Source organism: Palaemon carinicauda, chromosome 21 (genome assembly GCF_036898095.1).
Source record: "Palaemon carinicauda isolate YSFRI2023 chromosome 21, ASM3689809v2, whole genome shotgun sequence".
Classification (NCBI taxonomy): domain Eukaryota; kingdom Metazoa; phylum Arthropoda; class Malacostraca; order Decapoda; family Palaemonidae; genus Palaemon; species Palaemon carinicauda.
In genome coordinates, this window is record NC_090745.1 from 23,869,769 (window position 1) to 23,879,424 (window position 9,656).

Below are 9,656 nucleotides of genomic sequence, written 5' to 3' on the forward strand. Positions count from 1 at the left end.
ATATATATATATATATATATATATATATATATATATATATATATATATATATATATATATATATATATATATATATATATACACTGTACAGAACAAAGAGACCCAGGCGTTACATAAACGTATGCCAGCGAGTGTCGGGGAAGTTGGCGTGAGCAAATTGTTGATCAGGGGAATTGCAACGTCGTAAAGAGTCAATTAAAGGACTTTATGACGGGAATAATTGGTATTTTTATTTCCTTTAAGTTGATAGCAGACATGGGAAGCGTGCAAGCAGCAACAGCCTTGGGCGCTGCTATCGCCATCACGGCTCTATAACTTCTGCTCGAGTGCCCATCAAACAGCCTGGCTAATCTCTAAGAAAATGGGTTAAGTGTAAATGGCTTTGTTTTCCTGGATATTACGACTTTCAGAATAGTTTACCTACAGAGAGAGAAATGTTGTTATGAGTATATATTACAATTAGAAGATTAATAGGATTTAAAATTGCAATTTTTTATTTTATTTGTGGAGATTGGCGCCAAAGAAGTAATGCCTCCCAGTTCTCACAGTCTCTCTATGGATGAAGCCGTTATCCAATGTACTTTTCCTGACCTTAGCATACTGTGGTAGAAATTCGCAGTTTGGGTGATGGGATCAAATCAGAGACACTGAAAATAGTAACCAACCGCTATAATAATGGACTGGCCCCTATACATACATACTAATATATATATATATATATATATATATATATATATATATATATATATATATATATATATATATATATATATATATATATATATATATATATATATGTGTGTGTGTGTGTGTATAAACACATATATACATATATAATACGTGTACGTATGTTATGTATGTATGGGTGACTGTGTGACTGAGTTCAGTGGCACTATATATATATATATATATATATATATATATATATATATATATATATATATATATATATATATATATATATATATATAAAACTGCACGGAGTAAACATGGACTCCAAAACAAACATGCAGAATAATAAAGTCTATTTATAAAGGACGTATTCAATTCTACCTCAAAGAACCACGCCAAAAAATTCACCGTTTCACCGCAAAGATTTTACTTCTTTTTTTTCTGAACGTTGTAAATTTTGTTAATGGGTGTGTGCGTGAGCAAGCGCGTGACACCTTAATTGATTAACCGGACACCGTTTCATGCAGCTGCTCTTGCACTTACTCAAAAACCAACGCTGCTTTGGCCCAATAAACTTAAGTGCCTTCAACAAAAGCCGCTGTGTGAAAAGTGAAGAGAGATAAGGCCGTTACAGTTTCTGGCCGGCTTTAGGATACTTTGCGTCTGATCGTTGGAGTAAGGAATATACTTGAAAAAAAAAATCAAATATTGTTTAAATTTACAATGACCATATTCAGTTTACTTCAAAATCTAAGATTAATTTTCTATTGTATAAGGATAGCGAGGTCCCATTCATTTCAGGTTACCACAATTCTGCTTTTCTTTCTATCAGTTCCAAACCGTGTATGTGTGTGTGTATATAATAAAAAATGTAGTCGTTCCTAGTCCAATGAAGGAAAAAGGCCTCAGACATATCAATTCATGTCTGGGGTTTTGCCAGTTTTCATCACCACTCTGGCCAATGTGGATTGGCGATGGTGGAAGACTTTCTTAAGATCACTCACATCAAACCAATCTAGTGTGGCTGGCCTTGTCTAGTACTGCTTTGCTGATCATAGCGCTATGCAAACCATTTCACCACGTTAAGGTATATAGATTTCATCAAGTTTTATTAATCGGCTAAGGGCCTAAAGCTATATTACCTGAATTCTTGTTAAAAAAGGAACTCGCTTTTCACTCATATCTGAGTATTTACAAGGAATAATCCTTAACAAATTCTCGAGTCATATCTTAATTTCAAGGGATCTGATTAATCTAAATTAAAATAAATATAATAAATAAAAATATGGAAATGTCCTCCCACAACATATCCAACATTCCAATTCGAAATTACGAGGATTTACTACAGGATGAAAATTGCTTACAGCATAATTGCTTTGCTTTAACAGCTTCTGTTTCCTGTCTACCACAAAAGAGAAACACAATGCAACGTTCCTCCCTTGACTGGAAATGGACACTTTCCTGCGAGAATTATTCGTAAAATGATTTATAGCGAAACATCAAGTTTCCTCTTCGTTATGTCTTTACAGGACAGTTTCCTCGCCATTTCAAAGACCCATTACCCTCAAATTATCAGATGAATTTACCCTTTGGCACCACAAGTCTCCTTCTTTTTGAAGTAACAACTCTCTTGTTCTAGATAGATCATTATCACGCAATAAATACAACCAACACAAAAAAGCCATTGAGGGAAAAAAAAAAACCTTCGAATTAAGAAGTCGGTTACAAAAACCAACAAAGCAACCGGAACTGAACAGCCAACTTCAACCAGAACTATAAATCTAGAGAACCGAGTTATGGAGGAAACAGACGACTTCCAAGATTTATTTCAGTTGCCAGGATGAATTTCTCGATTGGTCACCCTGAGTCGAGGTAAAGATTCGACCTGATGATATTTAGAAGTTCTTTTCGATGAATTTTCTAAAATTAAACGGAGCAAGTCCACAACATGAATATTTATCATGAAAAAAAACTAGATACTTTTAAGAGTAGTTAAGAAATATGAAAATTTATCGTGAATAAAAAAAAATGGATCTATTTTAAGAGTAGTTAAGAAACTTGAAAATTCATCGTGGGGAAAAAAAAAAAGTTGCTTTTAAGAGTAGCCTAAAAGCATTAAAAAACTAAGGAATATACTAAAAATATCCAAACTGAAAATAAAACGAATAAAGAACAAAATACAGAGAGTAATTGGTAATCAGAAAAAGTTAAACAAAATATTATAACTATAAATAAAATACAATAAAGAAGAATACAAAGCATTAAAAAAGAAAAAAATCTGAAAAAACAAAATAGCAAGGTAAACCAAACCAGCAAAATTACCCTTAAAATAATGAAAAAATAAAGAAAATATAGTTAACTTAGAATACACAGCACGAAAAAAAAAATCGAAATAAAAATCAACTAAAAAGAGAAAGGTATACAACTAGAAAGAAAAAACTTAAAAAGCAAGATAAACAAATCCAGAAAAGATATCCATGATACAAAATAAAGAAGAAGAAGAAGAAGAAGAAGAAGAAGAAGAAGAAGAAGAAGAAGAAAAATTGACGGTACAAATTCATCACTGAACAACATTCCCTACCCATCATACGAAGACTGACCCGAGTCACAGGGGTCGGCCATATCCAGGGCCTCTCCGCATTTGACTTACAACAAGGTTCCATAAATTCTGATGCGTCCAAAATACGCTGGAACATACCGCTTGGGGGTCTGGAACAAGGCTTGGCTTTTCCACGCAGAGAAGACAGGGGGGGGGGATTGTAGGGGTGCATTCTATCCATATATGATGCTGCAGGGAATTTCCTTTTTATTAAAAACATCAAGAATTTTCGGATGAAAGATTTTCTTTTTCTGAAAGTACATGAAATTCTTTTTAACAAATCTTTCTTTAATGTAAAGCAATGAGGATGAAAGATATAAATATCAAAGAAAGGCCAGCACAGAAAACCAAAATTACTAAAGAACAGAAAAAGGTTTATGAAAAATAATATTTCTATCTCACGCCTAGCCTTTGCAGAGATGAGCTAGGCAGAAAAGGAATGCAGTGTGAGTGTTTATACATATATACATACATACATACATACATACATACATATATATATATATATATATATATATATATATATATATATATATATATATTATACACACATATATATACATTATATATATATATATATATATATATATATATATATATATATATATATATATATATATATATATATACACATATATATGTGTGTATGCAGTATTTAAATGTGTATATATACGTGTATATAAATAATGTAACCACGTTTGTATATATATATATATATATATATATATATATTTATATATATATATATATATATATATATATATATATATATATATGTGTGTGTGTGTGTGTGTGTGTGTGTACTTGTATAGTTAATTATAGCAACTAATTAAGTACTTTTCTTAGTTCCAAAATCCTCGTAACTTCTGACCCGACTCGCACTTTTTGGATAAACTTCACATAACTATACAATGCCTTTCTCCGGCAGGATGCAGATAGATTCACACCTCTTGAGTGAATATAAATAACTAACACCTGTAGAATTCCGAATGTTTAACTTGAACCGAAATAAACATATCAGAAATAAACATATCAATACTAACATATAACATTTAACCCGTATTGTTTTAGTGGTTCTGAGCTCAGGATGCGAGTCTTAGTAGATTCACACATTTATAATAAAGTACGGAGAATTGTGGGGGTTAATAAAAGGCCTAAAAGTGCCACCTCTACGGATAATACAAAATTAAACTGCATATAGAAAAGCAGACAAACCATGAACAAAAATAATTTTGGAAGAGCTGTAAATATGCGTGGAAATACAAACCATACAAATGAAAAAGCAAAATCTCGCCACGATTAAAAGCACTGCCAACACTGCCCTATTATAAGTTTCGTTGAGGCAAAATCACGTGGGGGATTTAAATCCGAGAGATTATTTGGCTCATTCGGGGCGAGACACTTGGGAGTTGAACCTGGAAGAAAACAGCCCCTTTAATCCCGTTTCAAAACAACCCCGCCCACTCTTCCATCCCCCCCTCCCCCTCCCCCAGAGGACCTATACAGCTCTTGCTAAATAATTCCAACATTAAACAATTCGTTGATACTCTCGCAAAAGGTACACACTTCACGGCTAATTATGAAGGGATATATGATAGAGAGAGAGAGAGAGAGAGAGAGAGAGAGAGAGAGAGAGAGAGAGAGAGAGAGAGAGAGAGAGAGAGAGAGAGAGAGAGAATTTAAGCATGAATTTGTTTTTCTGAAATCTATGGAAATGTTAGATTAAAAATGCAAAAAATGCGAGTTCACCCACAAACCAACACATACTCACATTTTTTTTTTATTTAGAGAAATCTATAACTTTCCAAAAACTCAGAGAGAGAGAGAGAGAGAGAGAGAGAGAGAGAGAGAGAGAGAGAGAGAGAGAGAGAGAGAGAGAGAGAAATTCAGTTGAAGTGTAAGATCACGATGACAAGCAAGCAAAACCTCTCTTCCCTGTTTTCGTTCTTCCTTTTATAAGAGGAACTAGATCCTTTGTGACTTGATTAAAAGATCGAATAAACAGCAAATACAACGCTTTTACATCTTCATAAATCTTAAGCTTACGAGTTTTACAGCCTTGGCCTTATTTGCGAGTCTGATGCTATGCTTGATTAATTTGCTAGAATGTAAGTTTGCTTTTATTTGCTAGAGGAAATTTAACTGTAAGATAGTTCAACGTTTACTATATAAATTTGCATTGTTTAATACTTGTACTATAAAAATTTCATGGGTTCAATTGCAGTGCATACTTTAAAACTTTACATATATCTATTTATAAGAAAAGAGCAAAATCCCGTCAAACATTTTCTTTTCATTATTTTGAAAAATTAATTTTTAGGTTAAAACATCAAGTATCTAAACCAGATATCAATAATAATTATTTTATTCTAACCTTAAACATCAACCATTTATCATAGAAAACATATAAACCAAAATTCTGGATGATTGTTTAAAAAGAATTAGTGCCTTTAAAAAAGGGATATTTCCCCCATTTAATTTTTGGCTTCTCACTATGTAGATCACCGTATATTCCACTATTTTTTTTCTTTAGGGGGTCATTTGCGTGAACTCTCTTCAAAGAACTGGTTAACAATTAAAATAGATTAAACAAAATCAAAAGCTACCTACAAAACTTATTTATTATCAAATAACAAGTAGTAATAAACAATGCATATTACACATCTAATCTAGTTGAAATATAGAATTCTCCCAGCTAATTTATAGAAAGACAAGAATACCACCATGAATATCACTTTATATGGAAGGCACAACTACGAAACGCGTCAAATTAAGTGTAATCATCTTCACAAAAATAAAAAATTCTTCAAGTTGCCAGTTACAACAAATAATCTTAAGAAAGACGGGGTGGTTATTAAAACTAAGATAATAACCAGGGTGAAAATAATGGTGCCGAGAGACGTGCTCGCATGACGTTAAGGCTACCATACCTATATCACTTATTTTTAATGTTCATTGGTATCCCCCTCTTGCATTACACAAACAAACACACACATTATATAATATATATATATATATATATATATATATATATATATATATATATATATATATATATTAGTATATGTTAGCCGCCCAAAAAGACTGCTAAGTATTTAGATAGATATGCACACACACGCACCTTCCTCTGGCCAGAGTAAAACTACTCCCTCTCTCCACTCCCGAAGGATAGGGAGAGCTGGGCGTGACCAGATATATATATATATATATATATATATATATATATATATATATATATATATATATATATATATATATATATATATATAGTCTCAAAATGTGGTGTGTCACCCCACTTTACTCCTTCTCTTCATCCGTTCTTGATCTTTTCTCTTCTAAATTACATGCTCCTCATCATCAACTTCTCAAACATCATCCTCCATCCACCCGCAGACGTGTCAGATCAACGTCCAGACCAGTTGCATTCTGGAAAGATGGTCCAGGTTGATACGTAGAGCCCAGAGGCCAGGGCAATATAATTGGGAGCTGCTGGCTGCCACCGCCCCAGCAAAAGCCAACTTGACCCCTTGGAAACATAATACCTGTCCCGTATGGAGAAGTCCCAGTTCTCCCTCAGCTTCTCCTTCTTCGTCCTGGATGTTTATCTTTGAATTTTCTTATGGTGAAAAGGCTAAGACATAATAAGTAAATCTACAGTGGTATTTGCAATGAGGCACTAGAAGAGTTGGAAAGCCCAGGCCGACATGGCTGAGGACTATGCAGCATGAAGTAGGAGATGATGAATGGAGATGTATTGATAAAGACGACTAGCAAAATCTAACCGAGACCCTTTGCGTCAATATGTGTGGGCGGAGATGATGATGATGCTTTTATTGTGCATTGATGAGCTCTTGTTTTTTAAAAAGAAATTCCATTGACAAAGGTTATATATTAAATCTAGTTTTACATAATGTCTGTAGAAAATGTTATTTTAAACAGTTCAATTTTTATCTTTTGAATTTATATTTTTTTTCATCAGATAATTATTTATAATAACGCACACCATTTGATGGGGATAAAAAATTTTCATAATAATAATAATAATAATAATAATAATAATAATAATAATAATAATAATAATAATAATAATAAACACTCGGTCAAGCAAAAATTCAATCCGTAACCCCAAGGAACAATGTTAACCATTCACATAAATTGTAAATTTGCATCTAATCTAAGAGCTACAAACACCAGATATATATACAAAGATTATAGAGAGAAATATACACACACACACACACACACACACACATATATATATATATGTATATATATACACACATATATATATACATACATATATATATATATATATATATATATATATATATATATATATATATATATATATATATATATATATATATATATATATAAAGTACAATGAAAAGCGATGGCTGTTAAATCAAATCAAGAAATCAGTAATTAATGAAACCAGTTCCAGTCGACCATCAAAACCGCGTGTACCCTTCCATCTGTCTCAGTCTACGACTCGCAGCACCAAAACAATTATAACGATATACGGAGCCGCCAATTGCCTTGTCCCTAATTAATCTACAAGAGGCAAGTAATAAAAAAGAAAGAAAAAATAAAAAAAACATCTGGGACATACAAATAAGAAACACACGATCATCAATTTACGCCAATAAAGAGCTTGCACTCCAACAAACGTACCTCGTTAGAACATTATCACTTACACTAAGGTCATTCATTACAAGTCCTTGGGCACATCTTTCCAGTGATAAGGGCGATTACTGAGTCCACCCAGCAATATTCTCAGGCCCACCCACAAGCAGATCCCACCCACAAACAGATCCCACCTAGAGAGAGGCGTCACCCACTTCCAATTCGGACAGGTAGGTAGAGTAATGGGAGACCCAAATACAAAATAATAAAATCTGGGAAAGGGAATCCGACCTGCAATTTTATGGCTAAAACAGTAAACAGAATAAAATGGAGAATGGTAATAAAGGGGGGAAGAACAAGCAAAAAGGGAGAGGAAAATATCCTAATGGCCGTGCAAAGGCTTATGCCAAATTGGAAATAACCCGATGTTTTCCCCAGGCAGACACAATGATGGCGTCTCGCCCCTTCCCGAGCTGTCATCTTGGTCTGCTCTATCCCCATTATTATACTGCACCAGGTAACCCAAAACTTTATCAACTATTTCTTTTTTTCTTTTTATTCTGCCCCTCTTGATTCTTTGCATCCCACCCACCATTCAAAACACGACGAGGCCAAACAGTGATGGAATAATAGAGGGTCTCGACTTGATAGATTCTTTTCATGTTAAAACCTATTCTCTTCGATGGACCATTCAATTTTGATTGAAAGTCTATTACTTCTTAAAATCAAAATGATATTAAGACAATATTCATAGAATAAGACGCTAAAAAGTGTTAATTTCTATCAAAACTTAAACCAGCTCAATTAAGAAAATGAGTTAATTTCATTCGCGAGAATCAGAATCATATATTTGTATATATATTTACTTAATAGGTATGACCAACTTGAATAGAGATTATGTCAATCTTTTCCTACAATAACATTACAAATTACAAAATTCGCTTCCATATTCATGTCAGAGGGTTCATACGCAAAACTATCATTAATATAATTAATATATTCACACATGCCATATATATATATATATATATATATATATATATATATATATATATATATATATATATATATATACACACATATACATATGCACACATATACACCTATACACACACACACACACACACACACACACACACATATATATATATATATATATATGTATATATATATATATATATATATATATATATATATATATATATATATATATATATATCCATATCCATATACCAAAGGCACTTCCCCCAATTTTGGGGGGTAGCCGACATCAACAAGAACAAAACAAAAAAGGGGACCTCTACTCTCTATGTTCCTCCAGCCTAACCAGGGACTCAGCCGAGTTCAGCTGGTACTGCTAGGGTGCCACAGCCCAACCTCCCACATTTCCACCACAGATGAAGCTTCATACTGCTGAGTCCCCTACTGCTGCTACCTCCGCGGTCATCTAAGGCACCGGAGGAAGCAGCAGGGCCTACCGGAACTGCGTCACAATCGCTCGCCATTCATTCCTATTTCTAGCACGCTCTCTTGCCTCTCTTACATCTATCCTCCTATCACCCAGAGCTTTCTTCACACCATCCATCCACCCAAACCTTGGCCTTCCTCTTGTACTTCTCCCATCAACTCTTGCATTCATCACCTTCTTTAACAGACAGCCATTCTCCATTCTCTCAACATGGCCAAACCACCTCAACACATTCATATCCACTCTAGCCGCTAACTCATTTCTCACACCCGTTCTCACCCTCACCACCTC